Source organism: Mus musculus, chromosome 12, assembly GCF_000001635.26.
Source record: "Mus musculus strain C57BL/6J chromosome 12, GRCm38.p6 C57BL/6J".
In the NCBI taxonomy this organism is placed as follows: domain Eukaryota; kingdom Metazoa; phylum Chordata; class Mammalia; order Rodentia; family Muridae; genus Mus; species Mus musculus.
In genome coordinates, this window is record NC_000078.6 from 21,580,680 (window position 1) to 21,598,935 (window position 18,256).

Below are 18,256 nucleotides of genomic sequence, written 5' to 3' on the forward strand. Positions count from 1 at the left end.
CGCGAGCTCCTGGCGAGCTGACGGTTGAAGGGGAGCAGTTTGCCTCCCTTGTCCAGGCCGAGTGGACGTGTCACCCTCTTGCCAGCTCCCTGTAGGAACACCATCTTCTTACTAATCCTATCAAGGTCGGACCAGGAGGGCTGGGGACAGAGGCGGGTCATGGGCTGACGGGGACTGGTCAGGTCTTAGATTTTAGAATGAAGATCTTTCCAGCTTCCTCAATTAAAAATAGAAGCGAATCTATATTTGCATCTTGTTTAACAGACACCCTCAACATTAATTGGAGTCACAAGGGATTTTCGAGTTCTGTACTTAAAAATCTGGAACAGAGACCATATTGCTGTTTTCTGTCTGTCTCTGTCTCTGTCTCTGTCTCTGTCTCTGTCTCTGTCTCTGTCTCTGTCTCTGTCTCTGTCTCTGTCTCTCTCTCTCTCTCTCTCTCTCTCACACACACACACACACACACACATACACACACACAGCTCTCATGGCTCCTCTGAAATTCATAGAAACTCAGGTAAAAGTTAGTGCCATTGTCCTGAGTCCAAAACATGCAGGAAAGGGCAGACTAGAAAAATGGGTACACTTTTTGTGCTTCACTCCTGTGGAAGAATTCTTTTCTCTTCAGGGAGTTCTGATCTCTGCTATTAAAGCCTTCAGCAGATTGGGTCATGCCCAGTCACAGTATGGAAAGCAATCTGCTTTAAAGTGCACTGATTCTAAATGTTAATCAGATGTAAGAATTACTGTCAAAGAAATGTTCTAGGATAATATATGACCAAACAACTGGGTTCCATAGACTAGTCAAGTCTACATAAGATTAACCACTATAATTCTTTCTCTTGTTTAGGTTTATTTTTATTATTTTTTAAATTGTGTGTTTGTGTAATTGTGTATGTGTGTAATTGTGTGTAAGAATATGAGCATAGGTACCAGCAGAAGCCAGAGGTGATTGGGTTCCCCTGGAGCTAGAATTACAGGCTATTATGAACCATCTGACATAGATCCTGGGAATCGAACTTAGGTCCTCTGAAATGCAGTATGTGCTGTTAACTGCTGAACCATCTCCCTATGCTCTCCTCTTGTCCTCTTCCTCTTCCTCCTCCTCCTCCTCCTCCTCCTCTTCTTCTTCCTCCTCCTCCTCCTCCTCCTCCTCTTCTTCTTCCTCCTCCTCCTCCTCCTCCTCCTCCTCCTCCTCCTCCTCCTCCTTTTTCTTCATTTGTAAAGACTTTCATAATTTTAATTCTTAGATTTAGGTTTTTCTCTATCTCAAATTCATTTTTAAAAATGATACAAAGTAAAGGCCCAACTTCATTCATTTACATGTGGTCTTCAAGTTGTGCCTGAACCATTTATTAAAGTTTGTTTGTTTGTTTGTTTATTTATTTATTTAATTTTGCATTGAATGGCCATGGTGCCTCTGCAGAGAATCAGCTGATTTTCAGTGTTAAATTCCATTGACCCTAAAAGTCTGTCCCTGTGCCAGTTGTACAACTGTTTTTGATTACTGTAGTTTGTACACAGTTTCAAAAACAGAAACGGAGTTATTTAACTATTTTCAAGATTTTTTTTTTTGGCTTTTGGAGGACCTTTGTGATTCCTTTATTTTTAGGACCGGGTCTCATTTCTGCAAAAAAGTTCATTGGTATTTGGATAGGTGACCAAGCCCCCTCAGTCAGTCAACAGGTTCTCCAGGGCAGGAGTGAGGATTAAAAAGGAAAAGACAGTTAGACAACATTGTAGCATGACCCCAGTGTATCCTGAGACTGAAGGCAAATTTAATTTTCCCAATCCATTTTTATATCATTTTATTTACATGCAAGTATTAAGGGTGAGCAGTACAATAAGGAACTAACCAGGCAGTAAGCAGAGTCCCAGGATTATTCCCATATCAGCTGTTTAAGAGGGGCGAGTCATAATGACCAAAATACTTGAGCTCACTTTCTTGTCAAAGCCCAAACTCTTGCCTGAAGCCTACTTCTTTTGTTCCACCCTAAGATTAAAATTCCTGCCTTAACCTACTTCCCTATTATAGCCTAAAGTTAGATTCTCGCCTAAATGCACTTCCTTATCATTCCAAGGGCTAGAAGTAAATGGTAAATTTGCCATTTGGAACTTCTAAGTGAGCATGTCAGGGGATGTCTTCTGCTGGATTGAAAATGTTATAGCTCAGTGGTTAAGAGCACTTGCTGCTCTTGCAGAGGACCCAGGTTCAACTCCCAGCATCCACATGGTGAGTCACAACCATCTGTAAATCTAGTTCCAGGGGATCTAACACCCTTTTCCAGACTCAGAGGGCACCAGGCATGCATGTGGTATGCACACATACAGGCAAATACTCACACATGGAAAAACTTATGTTATTAACAAATACTCATACATATGTTTATGTAACATAACAGCTTATTTATGCATTGTATAATAACTAAATCAAGCTAGTTAACACATTTTCCACTTCAGGTTCTTTCCATGTATATGTTGAGAAACTTAGATTGATTCTTAATCAATTATGGTTTTCAAAAAAGTTTTCTTTAATTAGTTAATTGTCCAAGATAGTAAATATCTTTTCTTTTATATTTTGTGTATTGTAGTTATTCACATTAGAATTCTTTAAAATTTACACTATTTTTCATGTTTGAATTATTCATTTGGTTTTTTGAGATAGCTCTGGCTGTGTAGCTCTGGCTGTCCTCAAATTCATTTTGTAGACCAGGGTAGCCTCAAACTCAGAGATTCGCACGTCTCTGCTTTCTGAGGACTGGAATTAAAGGTGTGTGCCACAATTGCCTGACCTCATTTAAATCCTTTTTGTTTAAGGTTTATTTTTATTTCATGTATATGAGCTTTTTTCCTGCATGTATGCATGTACACTACATTATGTCTGGTGCTTCCAGGGGTCATAAGAGAGTATCAGATCCTCTGAAACTGGAGATACAGCTATAAGCCACCATATGGGTGCTGGGAACTGAACCTAGGTCCTCTGTAAGAGCAGCCAGTCAGTGCCCTTAACTGTTGAACCATCTCTTCAATCCCTTCGCATTTGAATTCTCAGTTCACTGAGAGTTTATCTCTGAGTCCCATATAGAGAAAGCATCCACCCTTTCTCTTTAGTAGTTGCTGTCATCTTAGTTTGTTTTCTGTTTCTATGACAGAACACCCTCACTAAAGTGACTTCATTGGGGAAAGGTTAATTTCAGCTCACAATCATTCAAAGTTATGGTCTGTCAGGCCACCTTGGCAGGGGAAGAAGCCACTGCTGTAGGAGCTTAGGGTAGCGACTCAGACTCACAGTGCATCTGCAGTAAAGAAGCCCAGAGCAATAATGAGTCCAAGCTGCTGCTCAGGCCTCTTCCACCTTGGACACAGTCTTGGATCCCAGTCATAGAATGACGCCACCCAGAGGCACCTTGAGACAGTTATCCAGACAGTTCCCTACAGGCATTCTCAGAGGCTCATCTCCAGATGATTCTGGACTTTGTCCTGCTGACATTTGTCGTCACAGTGGTGGGAGTGCTCTCTTCTTGCTCTGTATGGAGATCACCTCAATTGAGCTGTCGTATTGCCACATGTTAAGTGAACGTCCTTTAAAGCTGGGTGTTTTGATTTGTTTCAAGACAGGCTCTCTTTCTGTAGTCCTGGGTGTCCTGGAGCTCATTATTTAGACCAGGCTGGCCTTCAATGCACAGAAATCCTTTACTTCCTGATTGTTTCAGAGCCTTTAAAAAATTTAATCCCTCCTGACGGTTCCTGTTCTTAGTAACTATGCTTTTGTAGGTGTTTTAGTTTTTGGTCTTGCAAGTCTCTCCCTCTCTTCTCATTCTCCATTAAGAAAGCCTCAAAACAGAATATAACTTGGGGAGGACTGATATTTTTGATACTAAAATCATCCCAGCCAAAAGCCTGAAATCTCTGTCCAATTATTCAGATCATCATGTATCTCCTGTGTTAAATGTTTATGATTTTATATGTGAATGTTGTGATGGTTTGTATATTCTTGGACCAGGGAGTGGCACCATCTGAAGGTGTGGCCTTGTTGGAATTGGTGTGACATGGTTGGAGTAGGTGTGTCATTGTGGGTGTGGGTATAAGATCCTCACCCTAGTTGCCTGGAAGTCAGTCTTCCACTAGCAGCCTTTGGATGAAGACATAGAACTCTCAGCTCTGCCTGCACCATGCCTGCCTGGATGCTGCCATGCTCCCACCTTGATGATAATGGACTGAACCTCAGAACCTGTAAACCAGTCCCAATTAAATGTTGTTGTTTTTTTTTTAGACTTGCCTTGGTCACGGTGTCTGTTCACAGCGGTAAAATCCTAACTAATAAAGAAGTTGGTACCAGGGACTGGGGTATTGCTGTGGTAGGCCTGACCATTCTTTATTTGAAAGAATGTGGATTTTGGGACTTTGGATTTGGAAATCAGTGGAATGCTTTAAATGGGGCTTAATGGGTCATCCTAGTAGGAATATGGAAGATTTTGTTGCTGGGAGTGATTTGAACTGTGTTGACCTGGCCCAAGAGATTTCAAAGTAGAAGAATTTCAGAATGTGGCATAAAGACTGTTTTTTTGTGATATTTTGATGAAGAATGTAACTACTTTTTGCCCTTTTCTGAAGTCTGCCTGAGGCTAAGGTGAAGAGACTCAGATTAATTGCATTGACAAAGGAAGTTTAAAAAAAAACCAGCAGAGACTTTATTCTCTGGTTAAGTCTTATGAAGAGAAGTGTGAACAAGCATAGCAAGCTTAGAAAGGAAAAATGTAAAATACATGGTTTGAGTATTAAATGGGTACCAGGAAGTGAAATGGAGCAAACTCTTGTGTTCTAGGAGATAACAGATTAAGTGAGTGGGACCTTGGGGCAAGATCCTACCCAGCTAAATTTAGATCCAGGCATGGTGATACACACCTTTAATCTCAGGAGATAGGCATGATGATCTCTGCATTCAAGGTCAATCTACAGAGCAAGATCCAGAACAGCCAATCTTAGGTAGTGAAGGAGTTGGAGAACAGAAAGCTGGTGATAATGTAATAGAACAAGGGGGCCATGTTACAGTTCCTGCAAGCAGCAGAATTCTGCAGTTTCAGCCATATGGCTCTGACTTTAGAGTGAATAATAGAAGGGACTACTTGGACAATTGATGCTGGTTAGCTGGAGCTAAGAAATTTGCAGTGATTAAGAAGAGACCAGTGTCACTGAGGTGAAATCTTCTAGGAAGTATATTCTGCGAGCATATAGAAGCTGTGTTCCAGAGATAGCCAAGGTTGTACCTCCTACTGCAGCTGTACTTGGTAATGGGAAAGAGTCACTAAGGTGGTACTGGTTTTGAAAGTGTGAAGGGGTTATGAAGAGCAGCTGAGGCTTGGCACTGTAAGAGGCCATGGAAGGCCATTGGTGAAGGTGCAGCCTCAGTTGTAGTTGATGGCCCAGGACTGAAGGGATCATGCAAAGGATTTGAGGATTAGCACCATGAAGAGAGCCTATAAGAGGCTATTGGTGAAGCCTAGTTGGAGTGGAACACCCCAGTGTATTGGAGATGTCAGTACCATGGGATGATCACCAAGAACAGAAGCCATAGTGGAGTGGATCAACCTGAGTTTAGAGTGCTACAGAGGGCAGAGCTGGAGAAGTGATGCCACCCCTTAGGAGGAGCCCAAAAGATCAAGTGGAATCCCAGACACTGAAACAAGAAGCTGTAACATTGAATTTGCCTTGGAGGGCTGGAGAGATGGCTCAGAGGTTAAGAGCACTGACTGCTCTTCAGAAGGTCCTGAGTTCAATTCCCAGCAACCACATGGTAGCTCACAACCATCTGTAATATGATCCTATGCCCTCTTCTGGTGTGTCTGAAGATAGCTACAGTGTACTTACATATAATAAATAAATCTTAAAAAAAAAGTAATTGCCTTGGAGACTCAAAGAGGTTAAAGATGCCAGAGCCATGGTGAGGAAAGCTGCTAACAGGGAGTGGAACTAGCCCAGAAGAGAACAGTTTGTTTTAGTTAACAAAGATGACAAAGGAGTGGAGATCTGAAGACCTCTTTGACATCAGCCATGGAGATGCAGAGTTTGGAATTTGCCCAGCTGGTTTCCTGTCTTTCTTTGAGGATTACAGTTAAGTGATTGGATGAATCTCAGTTGAGACCTTGAACTTTGGACTTTTAACATTGTTGAGACTGCTATAGACTATGAGAACTTTGAAAGTTGGACTAAATGTTTAAGTATGGCCCCCTGTAGTGGCTATTCCTGGTTGTCAACTTGACAATATTTGGAATGAACTGCAATCCAGAATTGGAAGGCTCACCAGTGACCCTTATCTGGAGGCTTGGAGATCCTTATCTGGATCTTGGTTTGAAGATCTTGAGCCATAGTGGCTATGGATTCCAGAAGATTGAATCTCTGAGTTTAAGGAACACACCTTTAATCTGGGCTACGCCTTTCATCTGGGATTAAAGGTGTGGCGGAACACACCTTTAATCTGGGCTACACCTTTCGCTGGAGACAATATAAGGACCTTGGAAGAAGGGAGTCTAGCTCTTGCGCTAGCTCTTGCTCCTTCGCCTGCTTGCTGCGTGAGACTGAGTAACTGCTAGATCCTTGGACTTCCATTCACAGCTGCGACTGAACAATTGTTGGGAATTGGGCTGCCGACTGTAAGTCATCAATAAATTCCTTTACTATATAGAGACTATCCATAAGTTCTGTGACTCTAGAGAACCCTGACTAATACACCCCCATAGACTCATGTGTTTGAACAAGTCTATGGAGACCAGGGAGTGGAATGTGATGGTTTGTATATTCTTGGACCAGGGAGTGGCACCATTTGGAGGTGTGGCCTTGTTGAAATTGGTGTGACCTGGTTGGAGTAGGTGTGTCACTGTGGGTGTGGGCATAACATCCTCACCCTAGTTGCCTGGAAGTCAGTCTTCCACTAGCAGCCTTTGGATAAAGACATAGAACTCTCAGCTCCTCCTGCACCATGCCTGCCTGGATGCTGCCATGCTCTCACTTTAATGTAATGAACTGAACCTCTGAACCTGTAAGCCATCCCCAGTTAAATGTTGTGTTTTATGAGACTTGCCTTGGTCATGGTGTGTCTGTTCACAGCAGTAAAGCCCTAACTAATACAAATGTCTTATGTATTAATTCAATACTTTGATATCTTATACTTTTTATTAATATAAAGAATATATTTTATTACTTTAAGTGTTATAGAGTTTTTACTGAATTAAAAAGCCTGTGTGTGTGTGTGTGTGTGTGTGTGTGTGTGAGTGAGTGTGTGTACTTTGTTTTAGTTTTTGAGATAGGATCCTGCTTTATAGCCCTGGCTAGGCTGGTGCTCATACATAATTATCACAAACCTGTGACAATCCTTTTCCTTAGCCCATGTGCTGGTATTACAGGCATGTGTCACTAGATTCAGCAGCTGTTAATATTTATAAATTGTTTTGTATTCATAAATTTGGTGACATGTACTGTATGCACTTTATATAGCTTGGTTTGGTAGTGTTTGCCTGGAACCTCAGCACTTGGGAGGCAGAGACAGGATGATCGGGAGTTCAAGGTCATGTTCAGCAAAAAAGGAGACCAATGCAGCCCAAGCTATATGAGTCCTTAGTTCAATATAGAAACAAAGATAGGGCAGAGTGGCCCATGCCAGTAGCTTGTGCTGGAAGGCAGAGGCAGAAGGATCAGAAATTCAAGGTCATCCTCAGCTGCTTAGCAAACACAAGGCCAACTTGGGCTACATGAGTCCTTGTCTCAAAAACACAAATCAAACAATATGTATGTGTGTGTATATTAGATTTGTTGGGAATGTCTATTACTGCCATGTTCATAGTTATTGGTTTAATCATGTATCATATGTCTTTGTAAATTCTGGTCACTTATGTTGCCTTGAGGAAGAGGCTTTCCACTCTTACGAGACATTTCAGTGGAAACATACTCTGTGAGTTTACTCTTCCTCACCTGATGAGCACGCATTTTATAGCCACCATTGGCCTAAATATCTATCAGAGAAAGAAGAGGGGAAGAGAGGAGAGAGGGGAGGGTGGAAGAGAGAAAGGGAGGGAGAGAGGGATAGATTTGGGAGTAGCAGATCAGTGTAGATCAGGCCAACCTGAATTACGAGTCCTTGTTTCAAAAACAGAAATCAAAGCCAGGTGTGGTGGCACACGCCTTTAATCCCAGCACTTGGGAAGCAGAGGCAGGCAGATTTCTGAATTTGAGGCCAGCCTGGTCTACAAAGTGAGTTCCAGGACAGCCAAGGCTACACAGGGAAACCCTGTCTCGAAAAACCAAAAACCAACCAAACAAACAAACAAAAAAAAAACAAAACAAAAAACAAAAACCACCAAAAAACAAAAAACCACAAATCAAACAATATGTTTGTGTGCATATATTAGATTTGTTGGAAATGTCTATTACCATCACTTTCATAGTTATTGGTCATTGGACAGCGGGCATGGGGAATAAAGGGAGTGGGAGAAAACCCAAGACCCACTGGAGTTCCCATGCTCTGGGTGGGTCTAAGTAGGAGGACTGCTATATATATGCTTTCCACGTGGCCCTGGGTGGGTGTCTGGCTGTGGGAAGCCACAGAATCTAGCCAGCTGGAGGGTGGACAAGGGGAAGTCTGAGGTCTCTGGGCCTCACTTAGGCCAGAGATAACAGGTTCTCAGTCTCAGGCATCCCAGAAGTTGCTGGACACCGCAGAAGAGCTGAGAACAAAGTGGAGGTCCTCAAGGTGGCTTGGTCATCCCTGGGGCCAAAAGTAGGAGAGGGCAGAGAGAGAGAGGGGGCACTGGGTGGTTCCCATGTGGGTGAGAGTCCTTGGTTTGGTCCATGGTTGGAGTTCAGGAAGGCCTTCCAATTATACTATGCCGTTTTCAGTGATGTCTTACTTGCTTATAATGTTCATTTTCACCCAGAAATCAGCTGACTCTCTGAGTTCTATCACAAATAGAAATTTGTGGAGTAAAAGGTGTTCTGTGTTCACTGATGCATTTTTATTACATTTACCATATTTTAAAAAGATTACCTGTGTATGTGCATGTGTGCGCGCATACATGTGTGCAAGTGTCATGGGGCATAGAGAAGTAGAAGACAACCTGCAAGAGTCAGTTCTTCCATCTACCTTGAAGGTCATAGGAGTTAAAAGTAGGTTTCAAGGCTTGGCAACAGGCACCTGTACCTACTGAGCCATTTTGCTGGTTCCCACATGATCTCTTATTTGTTTAGGTGGCTGGTTTCCTTATTAACGCATGTCTCTAGAGTACAGCATTCATATTTATGTTTACTCTGAGTATACCACATAGCAATCTAGACCTTAGTTCTAAAAAAACACATAATAATGTGTGTGTGTGTGTGTGTGTGTGTGCATGTGCAAATGCCATGGTGTGCATGTGGAGGTATGTGGGAGAACTTGTGAAAATTGCTTCTCTTCTTTTACTGCCAGAGCTCCCAAGATGGACCCCAGGTCCTTGGGCTTGTTGTCAAGCACTTTTGCCTACATATCCATCTTGCTGGTTCCTTACTATATTTAATAAATTAAAAAACAAAATAACTAGTAACTAATGATATGGTTATAGAAGACAGCTGAGTTGATACCTGATATAAAACATATCAATATCCCATGTGTAAGATGAGATATACTGTCAATAAAATCTCCAATCTACAATATAAACTTAACTTTCTTGTTTATTTTTTATTCGATATTTTCTTTATTTACATTTCAAATGTTATCCCCTTTCCTAGTTTCCCCTCCAAAAATTCCTTTTTCCCTCTCCGCCCCCCCCCCTGCTCCCCAAACCACCCACTCCCATTCCTGGTCCTGGCATTCCCCTATACTGAGGCCTAGAGCCTTCACAGGACCAAGGGCCTCTCCTCCCATTGATGACCGACTAGGAGATCGTCTCCTATAAATATAGCTAGATCCACAAGTTCCACCATGTGTTTTCTTTTCCAAGGAGCTCTGGGGGTACTGGTTAGTTCATGTTGATGTTCATCCTATGGGGCTTCAGTCCCCTTCTGTTCCCTGGGTATTTCTCTGGCTCCTTCATGGGGGACCTTGTACTCCATCCAATAGATGACTGTGAGCATCCACTTCTGTATTTGCCAGCCACTGGCAGGGCCTCACAGGAGACAGCTATATCATGCGCCTGTCAGCAGGCTCTTGTTGGCATCTGCCTAGTGACTGGGTTTGGTAGTGGTTTATGGGATGGATCCCCAAGTGGGGCAGTCGTTCTGAATAGTCGTTCCTTCAGGCTCTGCTCCAAACTTTGTCTCTACAACTCATTCCATGGGTATTTTGGTCACATTCTAAGAAGGAACGAAGTATCCACACTTTGGTCTTCCTTCTTCTTGAGTTTCATGTGGTTTGTGAATTGTATCTTGGGTATTCAAAGCTTCTGGGATAATATCCACTTATCAGTGAGTGCATATCATGTGTGTTCTTTCGTGATTGGGTTACCTAACTCAGGATGATATCCTCCCGGTGCATCTATTTGCCTAAGAATTTCATGAATTCATTGTTTTTAATAGCTGAGTAGTACTCCATTGTGTAAATATACCACATTTTCTGTATCCTTTTTTCTGTTGAGGGACATCTGTGTTCTTTCCAGCTTCTGGCTATTATAAATAAGGCTGTTATGGACATAGTGCAGCATGTGTCCTTATTACAAGTGGGAACATCTTCTGGGTATATGTCCAGGAGAGGTATTGCTGGATCTTCTAGTAGTACTATGTCCAATTTTCTAAGGAACTGCTAAACTGATTTCCAGAGTGGTTGTACCAGCTTGCAATCCCACTAGCAATGGAGGAGTGTTCCTCTTTCTCCACATCCTTGCCAGCATCTGCTGTCATCTGAATCTTTGATCTTAGCCATTCTGACTGGTATAAGGTGGAATCTCAGGGTTGTTTTGACTTGCGTTTCCCTGATGATTAAGGATGTTGAACATTTTTTCAGGTGCTTCTCAGCCTTTCGGTATTCCTCGGGTGAGAATTCTTTGTTCAGCTCTGAGCCCCATCTTTTAAGGGGGTTATTTGATTTTCTGGAGTCCAGCTTCTTGAGTTCTTTATATATATTGGATATTAGTCCCTTATCTGATTTAAGATAGGTAAAGATCCTTTCCCAATCTGTTGGTGGTCTTTTTGATTATTGACGGCGTCTTTTGCCTTACGGAAGCTTTGCAGTTTCATGAGGTCCCATTTGTCAATCCTCAATCTTACAGCACAAGCCATTGCTGTTCTATTCAGGAATTTTTTCCCTGTGCCCATATCTTCGAGACTTTTCCCCACTTTCTCCTCTATAAGTTTCAGTGTCTCTGGTTTTATGTGAAGTTCCTTGATCCACTTAGATTTGATGTTGGTACAAGGAGAAAGGAATGGGTCGATTCGCATTCTTCTACATGATAACAACCAGTTGTGCCAGCACCATTTGTTGAAAATGCTGTCTTTCTTCCACTGGATGGTTTTAGCTCCCTTGTCGAAGATCAAGTGACCATAGGTGTGTGGGTTCATTTCTGGGTCTTCAATTCTATTCCATTGGTCTACTTGTCTGTCACTGTACCAGTACCATGCAGTTTTTATAACAATTGCTCTGTAGTAAAGCTTTAGGTCAGGCATGGTGATTCCACCAGAGGTACTTTTATCCTTGAGAAGAGCTTTTGCTATCCTAGGTTTTTTGTTATTCCAGATGAATTTGCAGATTGCTCTTTCTATCTAATTTGTTGAAGAATTGAGTTGGAATTTTGATGGGGATTGCATTGAATCTGTAGATTGCTTTTGGCAAGATAGCCATTTTTACAATGTTGATCCTGCCAATCCATGAGCATGGGAGATCTTTCCATCTTCTGAGATCTTCTTTAATTTCTTTCTTCAGGGACTTGAAGTTTTTATCATACAGATCTTTCACTTCCTTAGTTAGAGTCACGCCAAGGTATTTTATATTATTTGTGACTATTGAGAAGGGTGTTGTTTCCCTGATTTCTTTCTCAGCCTGTTTATTCTTTGTGTAGAGAAAGGCAACTGACTTGCTTGAGTTAATTTTATATCCAGCTACTTCACCGAAGCTGTTTATCAGGTTTAGGAGTTCTCTGGTGGATTTTTAGGGTCACTTATATATACTATCATATCAACTGCAAAAAGTGATATTTTGACTTCATCTTTTCCAATTTGTATCCCCTTGATCTCCTTTTGTTGTCGAATTGCTGTGGCTAGGACTTCAAGTACTATGTTGAAGAGAAAGTGGGCAGCCTTGTCTAGTCCCTGATTTTAGTGGGATTGCTTCAAGCTTCTCACCATTTACTTTGATGTTGGCTACTGGTTTGCTGTAGATTGCTTTTATCATGTTTAGGTATGGGCCTTGAATTCCTGATCTTTCCAAGACTTTTATCATGAATGGGTGTTGGATCTTGTCGAATGCTTTTCCCGCATCTAACGAGATGATTATGTGGTTTTTGTCTTGGAGTTTGTTTATATAATCGATTACATTGATGGATTTTCGTATATTAAACCATCCCTGCATCCCTGGAATAAAACCTACTTGTTCAAGATGGATGATTGCTTTAATGTGTTCTTGGATTCGGTTCGCGAGAATTTTATTGAGGATTTTTGCATCGATATTCATAAGGGAAATTGGTCTGAAGTTCTCTATCTTTGTTGGATCTTCCTGTGGTTTAGGTATCAGAGTAATTGTGGCTTCATAGAATGAGTTGGGTAGAGTTCCCTCTACTTCTATTTTGTGGAATAATTTGTGCAGAACTGGGATTAGATCTTCTTTGAAGGTCTGGTAGAACTCTGCACTAAACCCATCTGGTCCTGGGCTTTTTTTTTTGGCTGGGAGACTATTAATGACTGCTTCTATTTCTTTAGGGGATATGGGACTGTTTAGATCATTAACTTGATCCTGATTTAACTTTGGTACCTGGTATCTGTCTAGAAATTTGTCCATTTCGTCCAGGTTTTCCAGTTTTGTTGAGTATAGCCTTTTGTAGAAGGATCTGATGGTGTTTTGGATTTCTTCAGGATCTGTTGTTATGTCTCCCTTTTCATTTCTGATTTTGTTAATTAGGATGTTGTCCCTGTGCCCTCTAGTGAGTCTAGCTAAGGGTTTATCTATCTTGTTGATTTTCTCAAAGAACCAACTCCTCTTTGGTTAATTCTTTGAATAGTTCTTCTTGTTTCCACTTGGTTGATTTCACCCCTGAGTTTGATTATTTCCTGCTGTCTACTCCTCTTGGGTGAATTTGCTTCCTTTTTTTCTAGAGCTTTTAGATGTGTTGTCAAGCTGCTAGTATGTGCTCTCTCCCGTTTCTTCTTGGAGGCACTCAGAGCTATGAGTTTCCCTCTTAGAAATGCTTTCATTGTGTCCCATAGGTTTGGGTATGTTGTGGCTTCATTTTCATTAAACTCTAAAAAGTCCTTAATTTCTTTCTTTATTCCTTCCTTGACCAAGGTATCATTGAGAAGAGTGTTGTTCAGTTTCCATGTGAATGTTGGCTTTCCATTATTTATGTTGTTATTGAAGATCAGTCTTAGGCCATGGTGGTCTGATAGGATACATGGGACAATTTCAATATTTTTGTATCTGTTGAGGCCTGTTTTGTGACCAATTATATGGTCAATTTTGGAGAAGGTCCCGTGAGGTGCTGAGAAGAAGGTATATCCTTTTGTTTTAGGATAAAATGTTCTGTAGATACCTGTTAGATCCATTTGTTTTATAACTTCTGTTAGTTTCACTGTGTCCCTGTTTAGTTTCTGTTTCCACGATCTGTCCATTGATGAAAGTGGTGTGTTGAAGTCTCCCACTAGTATTCTGTGAGGTGCAATGTGTGCTTTGAGCTTTACTAAAGTTTCTTCAATGAATGTGGCTGCCCTTGCATTTGGAGCGTAGAAATTCAGAATTGAGAGTTCCTCTTGGAGGATTTTACCTTTGATGAGTATGAATTGTCCCTCCTTGTCTTTTTTGATAACTTTGGGTTGGAAGTCGATTTTATCCGATATTAGAATGGCTACTCCAGCTTGTTTCTTCGGACCATTTGCTTGGAAAATTGTTTTCCAGCTTTTCACTCTGAGGTAGTGTCTGTCTTTTTCCCTGAGATGGGTTTCCTGTAAGCAGCAGAATGTTGGGTCCTGTTTGTGTAGCCAGTCTGTTAGTCTATGTCTTTTTATTGGGGAATTGAGTCCATTGATATTAAGAGATATTAAGGAAAAGTAATTGTTGTTTCCTTTTATTTTTGTTGTTGCAGTTGGCATTCTGTTCTTGTGGCTGTCTTCTTTTTGGTTTGTTGAGGGATTACTTTCTTGCTTGTTCTAGGGCGTGATTTCCGTCCTTGTATTGCTTCTTTTCTGTTATTATCCTTTGAAGGGCTGGATTCGTGGAAAGATAATGTGTGAATTTGGTTTTGTCGTGGAATACTTTGGTTTCTCCATCTATGGTAATTGAGAGTTTGGCCGGGTATAGTAGCCTGGGCTGGCATTTGTGTTCTCTTAGTGTCTGTATAACATCTGTCCAGGCTCTTCTGGCTTTCATAGTCTCTGGTGAAAAGTCTGGTGTAATTCTGATAGGTCTGCCTTTATATGTTACTTGACCTTTCCCCCTTAATGCTTTTAATATTCTCTTTTTATTTAGTGCATTTGTTGTTCTGATTATTATGTGTCGGAAGGAATTTCTTTTCTGGTCCAGTCTATTTGGAGTTCTGTAGGCTTCTTGTATGATCATGGGCATCTCTTTTTTTATGTTTGGGAAGTTTTCTTCTATAATTTTGTTGAAGACATTTGCTGGCCCTTTAAGTTGAAAATCTTCATTCTCATCACCTCCTATTATCAGTAGGTTTGGTCTTCTCATTGTGTCCTGGATTTCCTGGATGTTTTGAGTTAGGATCTTTTTGCGTTTTGTATTATCTTTGATTGTTGTGCCGATGTTCTCTATGGAATCTTCTGCACCTGAGATTCTCTCTTCCATCTCTTGTATTCTGTTGCTGATGCTCGCGTCTATGGTTCCAGATTTCTTTCCTAGGGTTTCTATCTCCAGTGTTGCCTCACTTTGGGTTTTCTTTATTGTGTCTACTTCCCTTTTTAGTTCTAGTATGGTTTTGTTCATTTCCATCACCTGTTTGGATGTGTTTTCCTGTTTTTCTATAAGGACTTATACCTGTTTGGTTGTGTTTTCCTGTTTTTCTTTAAGGACTTGTAACTCTTTAGCAGTGTTCTCCTGTATTTCTTTAAGTGAGTTATTAAAGTCCTTCTTGATGTCCTCTACCATCATCATGAGATATGCTTTTAAATCCGGGTCTAGCTTTTCAGTTGTGTTGGGGTGCCCAGGACTAGGTGGCGTGAGAGTGCTGCGTTCTGATGATGGTGAGCGGTCTTGATTTCTGTTAGTAGGATTCTTACGTTTGCCTTTTGCCATCTTGTATTCTCTGGAGCTAGTTGTTATAGTTGTCTCTGGTTAGAGCTTGTTCCTCAGGTGATTATGTTAGCCTCTATCAGCAGACCTGGGAGACTAGTTCTATCCTTAGTTTCAGTGGTCAGAGTACTCTCTGCATGCAAGCTCCTCTCTTGCCGGGATGGTGCCCAGATATCTGGTGTTTGAACCTGCCTCCTGGCAGAAGTTGTGTTCCACTCACCAGAGGACTTAGGAGCCCATGGCGGATCCTGTGTGGTTCCTTGTAGGTGTCCGGAGACACCCCCGGGCCAGGGACCATGGTGTTGCTGTGGGCCGGCTGGAAGGGACTTGAGCCCCGTATCTGGCCAGGTTACCTGCTTCCTTAATCAATGCAGTCTCGGGTCCTGCGCGATTGGATTGGAGCAGGTGCTGTGTTCCACTCACCAGAGGTCTTAGGATCTCGTGGCAGATCCTGTGTGGGTCCTTGCGGGTCCTTTCCTAGTTTTAACTACACAGAATTTAACAACATTAGATATGAGAAACCCAATTTAACAGCAACAAGTATAGCAACAGTTGACTGCAGTTAGAACCTTAGCAGCCTAACACCTAAATACCACATCAAGGCACCAGAAAGGACTATACAATGGTGAAAAACTTGGGGAATCATACATCATAATGCAAGAATCATATATCATTCAGGCTTATATTATTTTAGCTTCATACTACCAAATCCCCAACATTAAGACTGGCAAATGTCAGATTGGACAGCACAAAAGCCAAAAGCAAGCCCTATGCTGACAGTCGCAGATGACTGGGCAAAGATCTTATACCCATGTCACTACAAGACGGCCACAAATCAGACCACTCACACAATAATCCTTGCTTGGCAGACAGAGGAGGATTCAACATTACAACAGGCTATGCAAGTATTAATAAAACCAGCATAAGATTCATGATGGCATGTTACCCACCAGGATGGTTAAATCCACCACCTGGGCCACCTTCAGTCAAAGAGACCCCAGTTGTAGTACCAGACACAACCTTGCCAGTAGAAATAATGTTGACTCCCAGAATCAAGAAGATCCAGAATTCCATCTCATTACAAGCCTTTAAACCTCCTAAGTTATATTGTGGAGAAATAGACACCACATCATATCAATACAGCAGCCCAAACAAAAGGCACTGGCCATAGGAGCATTCATGGCCAGAGCATTATTAGGAGGCTTGATGGGAGGAGGAGTAGCAGAAGCACTAGTTGTACCCATCAAAGCAGAAATCACAATATTCAGCAAATTAACAAGAAAATAGTCCAGGCACTCCATGCACTATCAAGAAGAATAGATTCTTTCCACATCATGGTATACACCATGAACACCGAAATGCAAGCATTTAGGGAACAATATAAACAGGAATATAATAGAACAAGGAACCTTATAACTCAGAGCCATAACTCAATTATGTGCCAAATGTATAAAAGTAATCTAGTAGAAGTAGAGAGAGTTAGATACCCATTTTACAACAGGACTTGGAAGAAGCACCCCAGCCTTCCAAACATTATTAGATAACAAAAGAGATCATATTGTGCAAAAGGCATATGCGAGATATGTATTAGGAATACCTAATACAGGTATTCCTGGACAACTCATACCCAGGATATCACAACAAAGCCATGCCACAGAAACTAGGCAACAAATCCATAATACTGATCAATTACTTCCTGTGGTTCATCAGTTAACACCATGAATAGCTCTCTCTATATCCCACTTGAAGACACCATTAAATTAGGAGCAAACACATATGTCTACCCATACCTACCAGACACAAAGATGCAACACACAATATCTGCAATGTCCAGATTAACAACCATAATACAAGACATGGGGAATTGGAACTTTATCTTACACACACACACACACACACACACACACACACACACACACACACACACACACCTTGGTTTCCATGGTTACATTATCATACTCATGCACACATTCTAGGTTTGGTTTCCATTTTCTTGTGTTGTTCCTTACACTGTCCTAGTCAGTGGGAAAAACCAGATTCTCTGGAAACAGACTTACAGATTTGCCCTAATTGGGCAGAGTGGTATAGGCCTGTGAGCCCATAATCCTGGCTGAGGCAAAAGGATTTCAAGTTCAAAGCCAGCTTGGGCTACACAGAAAACAAGCCATGCCAAGAAAATAAAGGAAACGAAACGAAACGAAACAAAACAAAAAACAAAACACTTTTCCTGATTGGACTTTTTCTTTACCTTATTCTCTACCAACTTCACCCTCCTTTCCCTCCTTGGATTCTCCACAAAGGTGGTGTTATGTGGTCAGCCCTGAAGGGTTTGTGGAAAGAGGCAAAAGCGTGACTCAAGACAAGGTGGACACTTCAAGCTCCAGATCAAACTATCCTCAATTACTGGAGATGCTTTAAGCCTTGAGCTGACTTCCAGCAGGTACCCAAAGCTAGTCCCCAGACTGCCCAGAGACAGATCATATGCCACTGTGTGGAAAGAAATCATCCCCGCTCCCTTTTATCACCCTCCAACTCAACCAGGGAGATGCTGCCATTTGGTTTTAAAAATAGAACACCCAGGCTGGACTTTTATGGTCTGTGAGGAACATGGTTCCAGCTCTCCTACACCTGGTGGCTGCACCTGCTTGGTTCTGTCCAGCTGCTGGGCCTTGGCCTTGGATGAAGCTGTCTGCCATGGCTCCCAGCCACAGCCCATGCGGCTGAGGCTGGGACGTTTTGCCTTCTATCTCCACCACAGTTTGCTTAGTCACCCCATCATTCCCGTTTCCTGGATCCCTTAGGGGGTCATCCCTATGGAGGAGCAGACCCAGTCCCTCCCAGCCTGTCAGA